At 46.0% G+C, this 17,455-nt stretch overlaps 1 long non-coding RNA gene across 1 annotated transcript in view; it reads right to left on the bottom strand.

Annotated features, from left to right (window-relative positions):
• LOC130681325 (uncharacterized) overlaps positions 1-6,120 on the bottom strand; it is a 52,695-nt gene extending 46,575 nt beyond the window's left edge. The window contains exon 1 of the long non-coding RNA XR_008994378.1: positions 6,019-6,120. This is a non-coding gene — a long non-coding RNA (uncharacterized LOC130681325). The remainder of the gene's footprint in view (positions 1-6,018) is intronic.
• Positions 6,121-17,455: the final 11,335 nt, after the last annotated feature.

Genomic DNA, 17,455 nt, shown 5'->3' on the forward strand with positions numbered 1-17,455 from the left:
ATACACGTTTGATAGATTAGACTGATATAAATATAGATGATATATTAATTAGATAGACACAAAGATGGTAGCAGATAGGTAGATGACAGATCATAGATAGACACATTAGATAGATAGATAGATAGATAGATAGATGATAGATAGATAGATAGATAGATAGATAGATAGATAGATAGATAGATAGATAGATAGATGATAGATGATGGATAGATAGATGAAGAGATATGAAGGTAGGTAAGATACAATCATACTAAACAAAGCTATCATTCACTCAAGAACAGCTATGTGCTTCCTTAAAGGAGAGTCACTTGAGATCCAAGGATAAAGACAACCTACAAGCTGAGGTGTGGAGACAGGTACCCTACACAAGAGAAACTTAAAAACTAACAAAAAAATGGATTCTGTTTGAGTCCCCAGAGACTGTCAGTAGAAAATAGACCTATCTAGCCACCAGGAATTGTTTTTGTTTGGTTTCAGCAGTGTCCAGCCATAGATTTAGTGGTACAGCAACGTCCTTCTAATTTTTTCTCACCTCAACAACTGAATTGCTATAATAATATGTGTCTGGCCTTTTGAAATCAGAGGGTTTTATGATGTTCACGAATGTAAAGAAGAAATAACCACATAAAGAGGGAAGATTGGACACTCAAATAAACACGTCACTCCACAATACACTCTTTGTTCCCAACTGCTCCTGCCTAGAAATTGGTTTGCCTTTTTATTTGTCCCTCCTCTTATCAGCGGTATTCATGCAGATGTCCCTCAAACACGGTGGTGAGCAAAGCACCAAGTTTACTTTTCTGTTGACAACAGGCCCAGAGGAAGGATACTTGTGGTCTTCAGGGAGCAGTCAGTCAACAAATGCAGCTAGAATACCATAGGCAAGGAGGGCAAAGAGGACCAGGGACAGAGAAATGGGTTGAAGTCCCCGCACCACCGTTTACTAGTTTTGTAGTCACACGCTGTTGACTCGATGTGCAAATATCTCGGTGAACCCAGTGCTGTCTGTCTCTAGGGCCTAGTTACCTTGCAGGCTTTTGGAAACATAAGTAGGGAAGTGACATATAAGCCATCTTGTGAACTGTTCTGTGCATAAGGACCGATGGGTAGACAAAAAGATGATAAATAGGACAGATAGACAGATAGATAGATGACAGATTAGATAGTATAGATGATAGGTATAGAAAGGTAGAACAGATAGATGATAGATAGATGACAGATAGATACATAGATACATAGATACATAGATAGATAGATAGATAGCCATGTTAGATAGCAGTGTTGTTATCTGTTTGTAAGGCTGGGGTCACTGATGGGAGGAGCAAGCACATCAGACACTGGTGATGTGCCAAAGTCTACAGCTGCTGACCCCGCCCACATGGGAAACTGATGATGTGCCAAAGTTCTTGGCTGTTGCCCCCTCCCAACCTGAAAAATGTGCCTTGGGCTAGCCAATCCTCATGCTGCCGTAAAACTAAGCTCTGCCTCCCCGTACCTTCTTTAAAATCTCGCTGCCTGTCTACTTAAGTGTGAATTCCCCAGCCTCCATTTCTATAGACTGGGGAAATCTCACCCGAGTATTTGCATTCAAATAAACTACTGGGCCCTTTGTGGCCTCTCTTCACCTGCTTATTTCAGCTAAAATTTATCTTACACTGTTCTGTATATAAGGATAGATGCGTAGACAAAAAGATGATGACAGATAGATGACAGGTGATAGATGATAGATTAGAAATAGATACATTAGATAGATGATAGATATTCATAGATTAGATGAAAAGATTGACAGAGATGATAGATAAGATATATACGGATGACAGATGATAGACGAGATAGGATAGATGATATAGGTAGGTTAGATTAGACAGATAGATGATAGAAATTGATAGATTAGATAGAAAATAGATAGATAGATACTGAGTTATGGACTGAAGTTTTGGGCCCTCACCTCACCATCTTCCGCTACCCCTAACACCCAGCCGCGACCACACACACACACAAACACACAAACAAACACACACACACACACACACACACAAGTTCATATTTTAATTGAGTCAGGGTTGAAGCCCTATCCGCCACTGTCACGGTATTGGTAAATGGGGCCTTTATAGGTAATTAGGTTCCGACGATATCATGAGGGTGTTGGTGGAGCCTCCATTACACAATCAGTGCTATTAAGAGGAAGAGAGGACAGAGCTTTCTCCCATGGCCATGTGAGGACACAGCAGGGATGTGGCCATATGCAAGCCAGAGGAAGGGACCACATCAGGAACTGAACCTGCATTTGTCTTGGACATCTGCTTCCAGAATGGCGAGAAATCAGTGTCTATGGATGAAGCCCGAACTCAATAACACTCTGGTTATCAGCTTGAGTAGACTAATATAGATATGTAGGTAAACAGACACACTTAGAGGTTGGATGGAGAGAGCGTACGCATAGATATCTTTGCTTAGGTGTCTGCATAGGTATCTGTGTCTAACCACCTCTGCACTTTGTAGTCAGCTCCCTATGGGGGGAACACCAGGAGCACAACTTATGCACGTTACTTTTTTAAAGTGGGGGCTGCAGGTTCCGATATCGGGTGTCTCCATTAACTCTCAGCCATGTGTGTGTGACTGTGCGTGGACGTGTGTGTGTATACACCACTGCCCATGTCGGTCTACAATCACAGGAGATGCAAAAGTAACAAAGGAACGCAGGATTGGGCAGACATCTTGCACACTATGACCAGAAAGAGTAAATTTTTTTACTAGCCTCTGGGGATATCTTTGCCAAGTGTTTCTATGTAATTTTAGAAAGATCTTGCTGGAAATGTTGCTGGGACTACTCTGAACAATCAACTTAGTTAAGGTAATAAGCCAGGACAGGAGAGCAGCAAAGAGCACACACGGTGTGTTCTCCTATGTATCAGGCTAAGGTGTACAGGCTTTAATTCTACTACACCACTTCATCTCACCATGGCTGACATGGGATGACCTTATGCACCACTTCAACCATGAGTAAAAAGTTACACCAGAATCACCTCCCTTAACAGAAAATAAATAAGTATGGGGACGTAAACATTCCTAGAATTCCTGCCACCAACACCCAACCCTTTATGCTCAGCACGCTTTTCATGCGAATGGAAACATTGTTCTCAACGCTACTATTCCATTTCAGATAGACCTCACTCACATCTAAAAGCCTAAATGTATTGAAACTCCACTTCCACCTTGACAGCAGTGGGGAGCAGCTTCCCCACAAGCTAGCTGGCCTGCCACCTCAGCAAGCCCATGGGCCACCGGAGCACAAGAGCCCCGCATGTCACCAAAAGGCATTTCCTTTACCAGTGACTACACGCATGCTCTCTGGAGATGGGCCACCAAACATGGTCGCCAAGGTGACTTCAGTGCACAGGCAAAAAGACCTACTACTGGGCATGCACCTGCCTCGGACACCGCAGGCCAGCCAGAGTGCTCCCTGCATGGGGCCTCGGATATACCCCACAGCTCACGCAACCGCCACAGCAGGAATGGCCCAGGTGCAGAGCAGCCAGAGTGACCTGGCCCACACAGGATCAAGACCCCAGCCCGGCAACCACACCATCAACACACAGCAGACTCATGCCATCTTTGCAGGAGAAGTTCCCACCAAAAGCCACTCCTCTCAAGACCCAAACACACAGCCAAGTCACATAAACAAACACAACGAAGTGAGACTGAGAAGGACACAGAGGAATCAAATTGCACCTAGTTACAGAACGTTGACGAAAGTGAGAAAACAGATACATAGACAGACAGATGATTGATACATAGATTGGGTTGACATCCATACATATAGATGATAGATTAATTAGATAGATACACAGATGATAGTAGATAGATGATAGATTATAGATAGATAGATGACAGATAGATACATAGATAGACAGATAGATTACATAGATAGAAAAAGAGATAGGAAGGTAGGTAGATAGGAAAGCATCATACTACACAAAGCTATCTTTCACTCAAGAAGATCTACGTGCTCCCTTACAGGAGACTCAATTGAGATCCAAGGACACAGACAACTACAAGCTGAAGGGGAGAGGACAGGTACCCTACAAAAGTGAAACTGAGAAACAAACAAGCAAATGGATTCTGTTTAAGTCCCCAGAGACAGTCAGTAGAAAATAGCCCTCTCTAGACACCGTGAAATCTTTTTGTTTGGTTTCAGCAGTGCCCAGCCATAGATTTAGTGCGACAGCAAAGTCCTTCTCATTTTTTCTCACCTCAACAACTGAATTGCTGTAATAATATGCATCTGGACTTTTGAAATCAGTGCGTTTTATGGTGTTCAAAAATGTGAAGAAGTAATAACCACCTAAAAGGGGAAGTTTGGAAACTCAAATAAACATGTCACTCCAGAGCACACTCTTTGCTCCCAACTACTCCTGTGTAGAAGTTGGTGTTCATTTTTATTTGACCCTCCTCCTATCAGCAGTGATCTTGCCGAGTTCCCACAAAAACGGTGGTGAGCATAGCACCAAGTATACTTTTCTGTCTACAACAGGCCCAGAGGAAGGATACTTGTGGTCTTCAGGGAGCACTTAGTCAATGAATGTGGCTAAATACAGTCAGCAAGCGAGAAGGAGGTAAAAGACGACAGAGGAAAGAGACAAGCGATCAAGTCCCTGCACCACTATTTACTGGTTTTATAGGTACATGGTGCTGACTCGACCTGCAATTGTCTCAGTGAACTCAGTGCTCTCCCTACGGCCTAGTTACCTTGCAAGATTTTTGGAAGCATAATGTACGGAAGTGACATAGGCTATGCTCTTAACTGTTCTGTACACAAGGACAGATGGGCAGACAAGAACATGCTTGATTGATTGATAGATGATGGATAGAAAGTTAGATAGATAGATAGATAGACAGACAGTCAGATAGACAGATATAGGTACATATCTATTAACACAAAACTATTGCTCATAACCAGGAGAGCAATGGTGAAAGCACATAGCGAAACTACAGACAAAAGAGAAGACAGAAATCCAGTTTAAAAAGTGCAGTAAGCAGCCATAAGAAGAAAACAAATCCTACCATTTGCAACAACGTGGATGGAGCTAGGTGGTATTGTGCTCAGTGAAATTGGCCAGGCGGAGAAAGACAAGTACCAAATGACTTCACTCATGTGTGGAGTATAACTACAAACAAAAACTGAAGGAAAAAAACAGCAGCAGACTCACAGAAGCCGAGAGTGGACTAACAGTTACCAAAGGGAAAGTGACTGGGCAGGGAGGGTGGGAAGGGAGGGTTATGGGCGGGGAGAAAGAAAGGGGGAATTGGGATTAGCATGTATAATGTGTGGGGTGGGGGGAGCATGGGGAGGGCTGTAGAACACAGAGAAGACAAGTAGTTATTCTACAGCATCTTACTACACGCTGATGGACAGCGACTGTAACAGGGTGTGTGTGTGGTGAAATGGTGAAGGGGTCTACAGCATCCAACTACGCTGATGGACAGCGACTGTAATGGGTTTTTTTGGTGGGGACTTGGTGTACTTGGTGATCATAATATTCTTCGCGTGAGGGTAGATTAATGATAACAAAAAAATATTTTAAGTGCAATAAGGACACAGCTCTCTATTGTCAGAATAAAAGGGCAGGCTCTGAATGTTCCAATCAAAAGACACAGGGTTAAAAGAAGGGAATAAAACTCAAGACCACCTGCGTGCTCCCTTACAGAACACTCACTTGAGATCCAAGGACGAAGACAAAATACAAGTTGAGGGGCTGGGGACAGGTACCCTAGACAAGTTAAACTGAAACAAAAAGGAAAAAGATGTGCTGATGGGATTAAAGATGGCGGCTCACGTGAGAGGGGGGTGGAAACCAACTCCCAAAACCAAAACCACATATATACGTACTATATGGAAATAGAACAACTACATCAAATCCTGGAAGAGCAGCAGGGAAGAACGCTGCTGCGGCAGGCAGTCTCCTCAAGATGTGTGACGTACAGCCCTGGAGATCTGCTGTAGGAGTACAAACCTACCATACACGTGCTGCGCTCTGGAGGATCGGTGGGGTTGGAAAGCAAAGACAGGCGGAAGACTTAGAGAGACTTGAGATTCCAGCCTCTTGTGGGACAACACAGGGTTACACATCCGGCCGCTGTGGGAAAAAAGAAAGGCGGACAGCCTGAGATACTACCTAACAGTGAGAGAACTGCTAAAGGGGCAAGGCGTACACAGGGCTTGACGCTCAGGAGAAAGGACAGGTGCGCCAAACTGCCCGGGTGCACTCTGTCCGGCAGGTGGGGGAGCTTTCAGGAACTCTGGGCGCTCCATCCCCTTGGCTGGCCTCGCAGCTCCGAGGCCACTTACTGTGCTGTGACTGGTACAGGGCCTGCTTCACCGCCGGCACTGGCATGCAAAACGGCCACCCCCACCTATGGCAGCTTCTCCTTGCGTGCTCCACAAACTGGCCCTGGCAGTGAAGATGGGCACTGCGGTCGGGAAGCAGGAAAGACCTCTTTCCTCCTGGCGGGGATGGGCAATGGCACCGTTCCCCTGGGACCCCTGGGAACCCCCCTGGTGCTGAGTATCTCCAGAGAGTAAAGCTTCTGGGAGCTAGAGGGTGCCACCTACAAATATGAACTTTCAAAGGAACCAGGTAACAGGACTCAAATCAATCTTCCTGAGAAAGAGATCTCAAAATAAACATCAGGATTATGCTCAGGGAGCTACAGAAAATAAAACTGTCCCTGTCTATCGAGCACAATTTTCTCTCTCTCTCTCTCACTCCTGAGAGAACTGCTGTGGCCCTGTTCCAAGAGGGGTGCTGCGACAGCCCAGCAGGAATGGCACAGCTCTCGGGTCCACCAAAGCCGGTGCCAGAAAAGTCAAACACGGGTTCTGACTAAAGTGCAAACGGGGGATGCTGCTCATCTAACACAGCAGGAAAGACAACAGTGCCACATGCTAGCCTTCCCATCAATGGCTAGAGGCTATGTGGCTCCAATGATACCAGGTGACATCAACACCCAGGGCTTCATCTCCTTGGCAATCTTTTTTCCCTATGACCCTTGAAAGCAGCACATGGAAAGATACAACCTACCAGTCTCCACACCACCTCACCTCTCAGTTTTATGCTAGATGTTACTGCATCACAGCTTCTCCTCTTTGTTGCAGTTTTCTCGGCTGGTTGGTGTTCTGGAAAAAAAAAATTAGTCAGATTAGGAATGAAGTGGTAGGAGTTTCAGTTGATTCTGTTTGACCACAACTAGTAGAACCAAAGATTCCTTCAGTATGTGAGAATATATTCACTGATGACATATTTGATAAGGTGTTGCCATCCAAAACATGTATCAAGAGCTCACGAACCTCAACACACAAAAAGCAAATGAATCCAATTACAAAATGGGCAGAGGATCTGAACAGACACTTCTCCACAGAAGCAATTTCAGGTGGCCGACAGGCACATGGAAAGACGCTCCACATCGCTAACCATCAGAGAAATGCACATTAAAATCACAATGGGGTATCACATCACACCAGTTAGGAAGGCCACCACAGAAAAGAGAGAAAACAACAGATATCAGCAGGGGTTTGGAGAAAGGGGAACCCTCCTACATTGCTGGTGGGAATGACAGTCAGCTCAACCATTGTGGAAAGCAGTATGGAATTTCCCCAAAAAACCAAAGAACAGAAATACCATTTGACCCAGGAATTCCTCTCCTGTGAATTTACTCTAAGAGTGCAGGAGCCCAGTATGAGACAGATGCACCCCTATGTAGAATGCAGCACTCTTTACAATACCCAAGAAATGGAAACAACCTAAGTGTCCATCAGGAGATGAATGGATAAAGAAGAGGTGGTACATACACACTATGGAATATCATTCAGCCATAAGAAGAAAACAAATCCTACCACCATTTGCAACAACAGGGAAGGAGCTAGAGGGTGTTCTGCTCTGTGAAATAAGCCAGGTGGAGAAAGACAAGTATCCAAGGATTTCACTCCTCTGTGAGGTATGAGAACAAAGCAAAAACTTGAAGGAACAAAACAGCAACATACTCACAGAACCCAAGAATGGACTAACAGTTACTAAAGGGAAAGGTAACTGGGAGGATCGGTGGGAATTGAGGGATAAAAGGGTAAAGGGGGCATTATGATCTGCATACATATTGTAGGGGGTGGGGGCCACAGGGATTGCAGTAAAACACACAGAAGGCAGGTAGTGATTCTATAGCATCTCACTACACTGATGGACTGCGACTGTAATGGGGTGCGGGGAGCAGACGTGATAATGGGGGGAAGGGTGGAGGAGGGGGAGTCTAGTAACCTTAATGTTGCTCATGTAATTGTACATTACTAACACACACAAAAGAAGTGATTTTGTTTGAGTGCCCAAAGAGACATTCAGTAGAAAATTGTCCTTTACGCTACTGTGGATGCTTTCTGTTCGGTTTTGCCAGTGCCCAGTCATAGATTCAGTAGTATAATGAGGCCCTTCTTATTTTTTCTTACCTCAACAACTGAATTGCTGTAATAAAATGCATCTGTGACTTGAAATCTGTGGATTTTATGATGTTTACGAATGTAAAGAAGCAATAACCAGATACCGAGGGAAGATTTGATACTCAAACAAACACGTCACTCCACAACACACTCTTTCCTCACAACTGCTCCCATCTAGAACACTGTATTCCTTCTTACATGTCCCTCCTCCTATCAGCGGTGATGCCAATGTCCCTCCAACATGGTGGTGAGCATAGCACCAAGTTTACTGTTCTGTCTACAAAAGGCCTGTTGTACAGGTTGTCTAAGAGCAAAATCAGTAGCAGCGGGAGAAAACCCAAAGATGTAGAATTAGAAGATGGTACAGTACAATGAAAACTGACACAAGGGACTTCTGAGACCCATACTTAATTCCTTCAGAGACACGAAAGCAGCCACCACCATACAACAAAGCTACACCACTATGGAGAAAGCACAGGCACAGAACAAGATATCTGGAATGTTACCCCACTGGGCCAGAGAAAGGAGTCATCACAGCAGCAGCAGCAGCTGGGGCCTGCCCCACACTTTCTGCGCTCATAGCCATTAAAGATAAGATTGTGGGCTTGGCTCGCTGGGCCTCTCCCTAAGCACCCGGAGACATACACAGCGTGGAATGAGGGTTCGTCGATGGCATCTTGCCCGCATTTATGTTCCGCACAGTTTGGAACATAATGAACGTTTTGCGGAGGAGCGAGCAGCACCGGGTACTACTGAACGGGCAGCTTAGCTTTGAAGCCGAGTCCAGTCATTCACTGTCACCACTTTTCAACAGATCTCATGACCCAAAGAGTGATGTGCACGATCTGACACACTCACATTTGATAAGGGAGGTTCTCACCATGTACAGAGAAGGGAGAGAAGGGCACACCTAAGTGAGATTGCACGGGAAGCCTCCAAGAGGTGTTGACTAGAGAGGTGGGTCTTCAACGATACATGTTCTTCTGCTGGGGTGAAATGTCTTAAAAACCAGAGGCGAGAGGTGGGAACCCGCAAAGGAAATAATTCAGAGAATAAAAGGCACAAGACAGGATCTTTTCAAGGAGCAGGGAGCTTGGCTCATAGGGATGGAGATGTAGACAAAGTGAATGCTAGACCGTGAGTTGTGGCTGGAGAATTTCACATTTTATTCTGTAACAATGTCAGTGCTTCCACAGTGAAGCAGTGACCAAGCAGGGCCTAGGTCCACCAGGAAAGACCTGAGAAACCAGAGGCAGGGTTACTGACACAGGACACGAGCTTCACAGGTTGTAACATAAAGGATGAACAGTCAGGATCGCAAATGGACAGGTTGACTGCTGAGAGGAGGCGAGGTCGCCCCGCAAGCTTCCAGCTTGGCTGACGGGCAAGAACGGCGACGCCATCGAGACCAAGACTCTAAAGGAGAAGCATTTTAAAAATAAAAAGTGTTTCCCAGTTTACTGTGTTGTGCTATTCACATACGAGACACAGGCCCCTAAAACTAGATCAGAGAGAAAACCTGGGCGGCCGGGCCCAGTCAGAATGCGGGATGTGGTTATGCTGATTCCTGGTGGTCCCTGACAAACGCATTCTGTGAGAAGAAAAGAAAGAACCTGCCTGCTAGCTAAAAAGTCAAGTCTTGGGGTCTGTGCCCTCCTCAGAAGTCAGCCACGTGGCTGGCCATGACCGAGAAGGCATGGCTGGCTCCAGGTGTCCCAGAGAAGCTGAGAAGGCCCAGGAAATGGTAGACCGTGCCCTGGGCATCTTCTTGGTGTCTCCGCACCGGGCCGTGAGCAGGCCCGGGCCTCTGGGAGCGTGGTGGTGAGGGTCAAGGCACTTGCCGCCCACTGCTACCTGGGTGCCTAGCCCATGCAGAGCCAGCACTTGGGCGGGCTGATCTGTGGCAGACGTGGGCACTGCAGCCCTAGACGGTCTGCATGGTGGCCTCGTTGGTCCAAACACCTGCACGGTCCTCAGTGGGCAGTCCCGTTGCCTAGGGATTCTACTGGGGTTGGCCTTGGGGCCGCACCATGGTCTTGGCCCAGGGTCTCCTCTGAGCAGGGCCGGTGTGCTTAAGGCTGTGTGGGCGTGGTGATATGGCCCCTGGGTGAATTCACAGCGGCCCAGGCCACTTTGTGATGCGTCCGCTGGCTGACATACATACCAGGCTTGCCCTAGCTGGGTAGTTCAGTGCGTGGTAGGCTTGAGAAGGAGATAGTGGAAAAAGGAGACCCTCTCCCTAGCTTCAGACCCTTTCCTCGGATCGTTTGGCGCACACCACAACCCACTTTTCCTTGTGGACTGTTTTCTCCTTCCTAAGGTTCGTGCCCCACACCGCCCACCACCTCCCCAGCCCCACCTTCTTTGACCGCCAGTCCTTCCCATCCCCAGGACGCTGCCCCCTATCCCTCCTGCCAGGGAGCACCCTGCACCTGCCTGCTGCTCTGGTCACAGGCTGTTCCACTGGGATCCTGTGACTTTACTGGCTGGCTTTTCCCACTTTTCCCAGCAGAGTTCCCACTTCCACGGGGAACAGTCCTGGGCCTCTGGAACATTCTAGGCTCCAAGCAGACGGCTGGAGAGAGAACACCCAGTAGAGCTCCTCCTCTGCAGGGCAAACGGGCACCACTACAAGCCCGCCTCGAGGTGTCCTGCCTCTGAAAAACCGCCATCCAGAGTCAGCCAACAGTTAAGGCCTTGGGCAGCACAAGTGAAATCGCAATGGCTAGCTCTGATGCTCGGGATGAGCCGATGAACACGACGCCACCACCGCTGGCCATCAACTTCCGGTCCCCACCGTCCCCGCATGAGGCTGTGGGCAGCACAACCGCTGGCCTCCTGTGCGCCTCAGACAACATCTGTGTGGGCGGTCGTCGTCTGTTCTCCCCTGGACCCATACGATGCCATGGGAAGTACAGACGAAACCTCGGCCCTACACGCAAGGCGGATGACAACCCGATGGGCAAGCCTCCACCTTTGGGAAAGGAACCAAAAACTGCCCCCTTCTCCGGACATGTCCGTGGGCTGCACAGGCACCAGATTGAAGGCTGATGCTCAAGAAGAGCTGATGGACACGAAACCACCCTCGATGGCCGTCAACTTCCTGTCGCACCCAGCCCCACACGAGGCCATGGACGGCACCACTGCCATCCTCCTGCACGCCTCAGACACCCACCGCGCAGACGGTGATCCTCCGGTCAGACCTGGACCCATACGATGCCATGTTAGGCACAGCTGAAGGCCACGGCCCTTCCCCTAACTCGGCCTCCAACCCGGTGGACACACCACAGCCCTTGTCAACAGCACCTACAGGTATCACCCGGCTCCAGATAAGGCCTATGTCCTCCTATACATTTAAGAAAGTCTTTCCAACTATACGTGTGTATATTATATATACACACTAAACCCTGCTCTGGCTAGTATGCCTCTGCTCTGTTTACTTTTTGACTCGGTGACAGAGGAAGAACACACATACGTGAGTGATAATGTTCTGAGCCACACTTAACTATGCAACGTGTTCCATGTCCCAGTGACTTTGATGTGGAAGTAGCCGCATTTTATAACTGTGCATGCTCACTGCGATTTCTGCGTGCTGAGCGTTCAATGGATGAGAGCCCAGGGGGAGGCAAGTCCAGAGGAAGGAGACCGGGTTGGCTTATGTGGCCCCTTCCCTCTCCTCTCCCACTGCTCTGAGCTCACTGGAGGCTAGGGAATTCCTGCTGTGAAACAGGAAATCCCTCTTTTCATTTTGGATTTTAATCATGTTTAATTCTGTATGTGTGTGCCTTGTGTAACTTAAGACTTTAGCCGATCATCCTCACACATTCCCACTTCCCCATGTGAGAACGGATTTGTCATCCATAACCTCCAGGCTGGAGTAATGACAGAAGGAAGTGCTTCTGCCTACTATGTGAGTATTGAAAAATTTTTAAGCTTACTTAGAATTTGTGAAGTAGCTTAGTAATATCAGAAAAGGTCCTCTTTAATGACTGCCTGGCCTGACTCTAACCTAAACTGCTAACATGTCAAACAATGTTGAGTTACAACTGTGCCCACTTCTCGCTGACCCTAGAGTCTGCATGGTCTCCACCAGACGTACTACACGCAGAATTCCTAACCTGTGGGGACCACATTCTAGTTGGAGGGGAAGAAAGAGACAATGAACATCTGTAAGTTTTCCGGTAGCTTAGCAGGTAACAAACACTATGAAGAATAAAAAGCAGTTTATGGAGGACTGAGATTATAGGCAGAGAGAAGCAGGGCTTTCAAAATAAACAGTGGACAGGGTAAGCCTCACCAGGGAGGTGGGACTTGAACAGTCTAGAAGGAGGTGACAGAACCAGGTATCTGAGGGAAAAGCATTCCATACAATGGGATAAATTACTGAAAAAGAGAAGAGAAAGGATGCTTGTGGTCTTCAGGGAGCAGTCAGTCAACAAATGCAGCTAGAATACCGTCAGCAAGGAGGGCAAAGAGGACGGGGACAGAGATATGGGTTGAAGTCCCTGCACCACCATTTAATAGTTTTGTAGTCACACGCTGTTGACTCGATGTGCACATGTCTCGATGAACCCAGTGCTGTCTGTCTCTAGGGCCTAGTTACCTTGCAGGCTTTTGGAAAGATAAGTAGGGAAGTGACATATAAGCCATCTCGTGAACTGTTCTGTATATAAGGATAGATGGGTAGACAAAAAGATTATTATAGATAGATAGGACAGATAGACAGATAGATAGATGATAGATTAGATAGGATAGATGATAGCTATAGATAGATTGAGTAGATAGATAGATAGATAGATAGATAGATAGATAGATAGATAGATAGATAGATAGATAGATAGATATGTTAGATAGCCGTGTTGTTAACTGTTTGTAAGGCTCGGGGCACTGATGGGAGGAGCGAGCACGTCGGACACTGATGATGTGCCAATGTCTCCGGCTGCTGCTCTCTCCCACATGGAACACTGATGATGTGCCAAAGTTTTTGGCTGTTGCCCCCTCCCAACCTGAAAAATATGCCTTGGGCTAGCCAATCCTCATGCTGCTGTAAATCTAATTTCAGACTCCCCCTACCTTCTTTAAAATCTCGCTGCCTGTCTATTTATGTATGAATTGACAGCCTCCATTTCGATACTCTGGGGAAATCTCGCCCGGGTATTTGCATTCAAATAAACTACCGGGCCCTTTGTTGCCACTCTCCACCTGTTTATTTCAGCTAGAATTTATCTTACACTGTTCTGTTCATAAGGATAAATGGGTATACAAAAAGATGTTGACAGGTAGATGACAGATAGATGACAGGTGATAGATGATAGATTAGAAATAGATACATTTGATAGATGATAGATATTCATAGATTAGACGAATAGATTGACAGAGATGACAGATTGATAAAATATATATAGATGACAGATGATAGACTAGATAGGATAGATGATATAGGTAGGTTAGATTAGACAGAGAGATGATAGATAGATACAGAGTTATGAACTTAATTTTTGGGCCCTCACCACACCATCTTCAGCTCCTCCTACCCCCCACCGCCACCACACACTCACACGCAAAGTTCATAATTGAACTGAGTCAGGGTTGAAGCCCTAACCCCCCATGTCATGGTATTTGCAGGTGTGGCCTTTAGAGGTAATCAGGTTTGGAAGATATCATGAGGGAGTGGGTAGAGCTGCCATTATGCAATCAGTGCTATTAAGAATAACACAGGACAGAGCTTTCTCCCTCGATCCTGTGAGGACACAGCACGGATGCAGCCGTATGCAAGCTAGAAGAAGGGACCTCACCAGGAACTGAACCTGCCTTGGTCTTGGACTTCTGCTTCCAGAATGGCGAGAAATCAGTGTCTAGGGATGAATGGATGAAGCCCCCACTCAATGACACTCTGGTTATCAGCTTGAATAGACTAACATAGATATGTAGGTAAACAGAGATGCACTTAGACAATGGATGGGGAGAGCCTACGCAAAGATATCTTTTCTTAGGTGTCTGCATAGGTACCTGTGTCCAACCAACTCTGCACTTTGAAGTCTGCTACCTATGGGGGAACACCAGGAGCTCAACTTAAGCACGTTTCTTTTTTAAAGTGTGGGCTGCAGTATCCGATAACTGGGGTCTCCGTTAACTCTCAGCCATGTGTGTGTGTCTGTGCGTGTGCGTGTGTGTGTGTACACTACTGCCCCTGTCGTTCTACAATCACAGGAGATGCAAAAGTAACAAAGGAACGCAGGATAGGGAAAACATCTTGCAAACTATGACTAGAAAGAGTAAATATATCCACTAGCCTCTAGGGACATCTTTGAAAAGTGTTTCTATGCAATTTTAGAAAGATCTTGCTGGAAATTTTGCTTGGACCACTCTGAACCATCAAGTTAGTTAAGGTAATCTGCCAGGAGAAGAGAGCATCAAAGAGCACCCACTGTGTGTTCTCCTATGTATCAGGCCAAGGTGTACATTCTTTAATTCTACTACACCACTTCATCTCACCATGTCTGACGTGGGATGATCTTACGCACCACCTTCATCCGTGAGCATAAAGTTACTTCAGAATCAACTCCCTTAAGAGAAAATAAATTAGTGTGGGGACATAAAAATTCCTAGAATACCTGCCACCGTCACCCAACTCTTAATGCTCAGCACCATTTACATACATACGGAAACATAGCGCTCAACGCTACTATTCCATTTCAGATAGACCTCACTCACTTCTCAATGCCTTAATGCACTGAAACTCCACTTCCACCATGAGAGTGCAGTGGAGCAGTTTCCCCACAAGCTAGGTGGCCTGCCACCTGACCAAGCCAATGGGCCACCGGCACACAAGAGCCCGCATGTCACCAAAAGGCATTACCTTTAACCAGTGACTACACGCATGCTCTCTGGAGATGGGACACCAAGCATGGCTGCTGAGGTGACATCGGTGCACAGGCAAAAAGACCTACTGGGCATGTACCTGCCTCGGAATATGCAGGCCAGACAGGTTGCACCCTGCATGGGGCCTTGTATATGTCCCGCAGCTCATGCAGCAGCCACAGCAGGAACGGACCAGGCATAGAGCACTCGGAGGGCCCTGGCACGAACAAGATATAGAGCCAAGAATGCCAACCACATCATACACACACAGCACCCTCGTGCCACCTATGCAGGAGAAGTTCCCACCCAAGGCCACTCCTATCAAGAAGCAAACACACAGCTTACTCACATACACAAACACAAGGAATTGAGACCGAGAAGGACACAGAGGAATCAAAGTGTACCTTGTGACAGAATGTTGACAAAAGTGAGAAAACAGATACATAGACAGACAGATGGTTGATACATAGTTTGGACTGATATACATACATATAGATGATAGATTATTTAGATACACACACAGATGATAATAGATAGATGTTAGATCATAGACAGATAGATGACAGATAGATAGATAGATAGGTAGATAGATTACATTGATTGATAAAGAGATAGGTGCATAGGTAGATAGGAAAGCATCATACTAAACAAAGCTATCTTTCACTCAAGACCATCTACGTGCTCCCTTACAGGAGACTCACTTAAGATCCAAGGACACAGACAAACTACAAGCTGAAGGGGTGGGGAAAGTAACCTACACAAGTGAAACTGAGAAACCAATAAACGAATGGATTCTGTTATAGTCCCCAGAGACATTCAGAAGAAAATAGCCCTATGTAGACACCGTGAATTCTTTTTGTTTGTTTTCAGCAGTGGCCAGCCATAGATTTAGTGGTACAGCAACGTCCTTCTCATTTTTCTAACCTCAACAACGGAATTGCTGTAAAAACATGCATCTGGGCTTTTGAAATCTTTGGGTTTTATGATGTACACGAATGTAAAGAAGTAATAACAACATAAAGAGGAAAGTTTGGACACTCAAAAATATCACTTCACAGCACTATCTTTGCTCCAAACTGCTCCTGTCTAGAAATTGGTGTTCCTTTTTATTTGTTCCTCCTCCTATCAGAGGCGATCATGCAGATGTCCCTCAAACATGGTGGTGAGCAAAGCAGCAACTTTACTTTTCTGTCTACAACAGGCCCAGAGGAAGGATTCTTGTGGTCTTCAGGGAGCAATTAATCAAAAAATGTGTCTAAATACAGTCAGCAAGCGAGAAAGAGATAAAAGAGGACAGAGAACAGAGATACGGGTTCAAATTCCTGCACCACCATTTCCTGGTTTGGAGGTACACTCGACTGACTCGACCTGTAAGTGTCTCGCGTGAAACCAGTGCTCTCCCTACGGCCTAGTGACCTTGCAATGTTTTTGGAAGCATACTGTAGTTAAGTGACATAGGTGATGTTGTTAACTGTTCTGTACATAAGGATAGATGGGCAGACAGAAAGATGATTGCTTCATAGACAGACAGACAGATAGATGATAGATGATAGATAGATAGATGATACACATGATAGATAGATGATAGGAAGCTAGGTAGATGGATAGATAAATAGAGAGCAGGATGGAGAGATAGATAGAAGGATATATATAAAGATAGATATAAGGACAGACAGAGCCATAGAAAGATACAGATACATATCGATTGACACAAAGCTGTTGCTCATAAACAGGAGATGAATGGTGAAAGCACATAGCTAAACTATAAACAAAAAGGAAGAATGAAATCCAGTTTACAATGTGCAGTAAGCAGCCATAAGAAGAAAACAAATTTTACCATTTGCAATGACGTGGATGGAGCTAGATGGTAGTATGTTCAGAGAAATAGGTAAGGCCGAGAAAGACAAGTATCAAATGATTTCACTCATGTGTGGAGTATAACAGCAAAGAAAACTGAAAAAAAAAAAACAGCAGCAGACTCACAGAACCCGAGACTTGACTAAAAGTTGCCAAAGGGAAAAAGACAGGGCAGGGTGGTTCTGAAGGGAGGAATAAGTGCTGAGAGAGAATGGGCTCATTAGGATTAGCTTCTACACTACGTGGGGTCGG

This window comes from Manis pentadactyla, chromosome 16 (assembly GCF_030020395.1).
Source record: "Manis pentadactyla isolate mManPen7 chromosome 16, mManPen7.hap1, whole genome shotgun sequence".
NCBI classification, from domain to species: Eukaryota; Metazoa; Chordata; class Mammalia; order Pholidota; family Manidae; genus Manis; species Manis pentadactyla.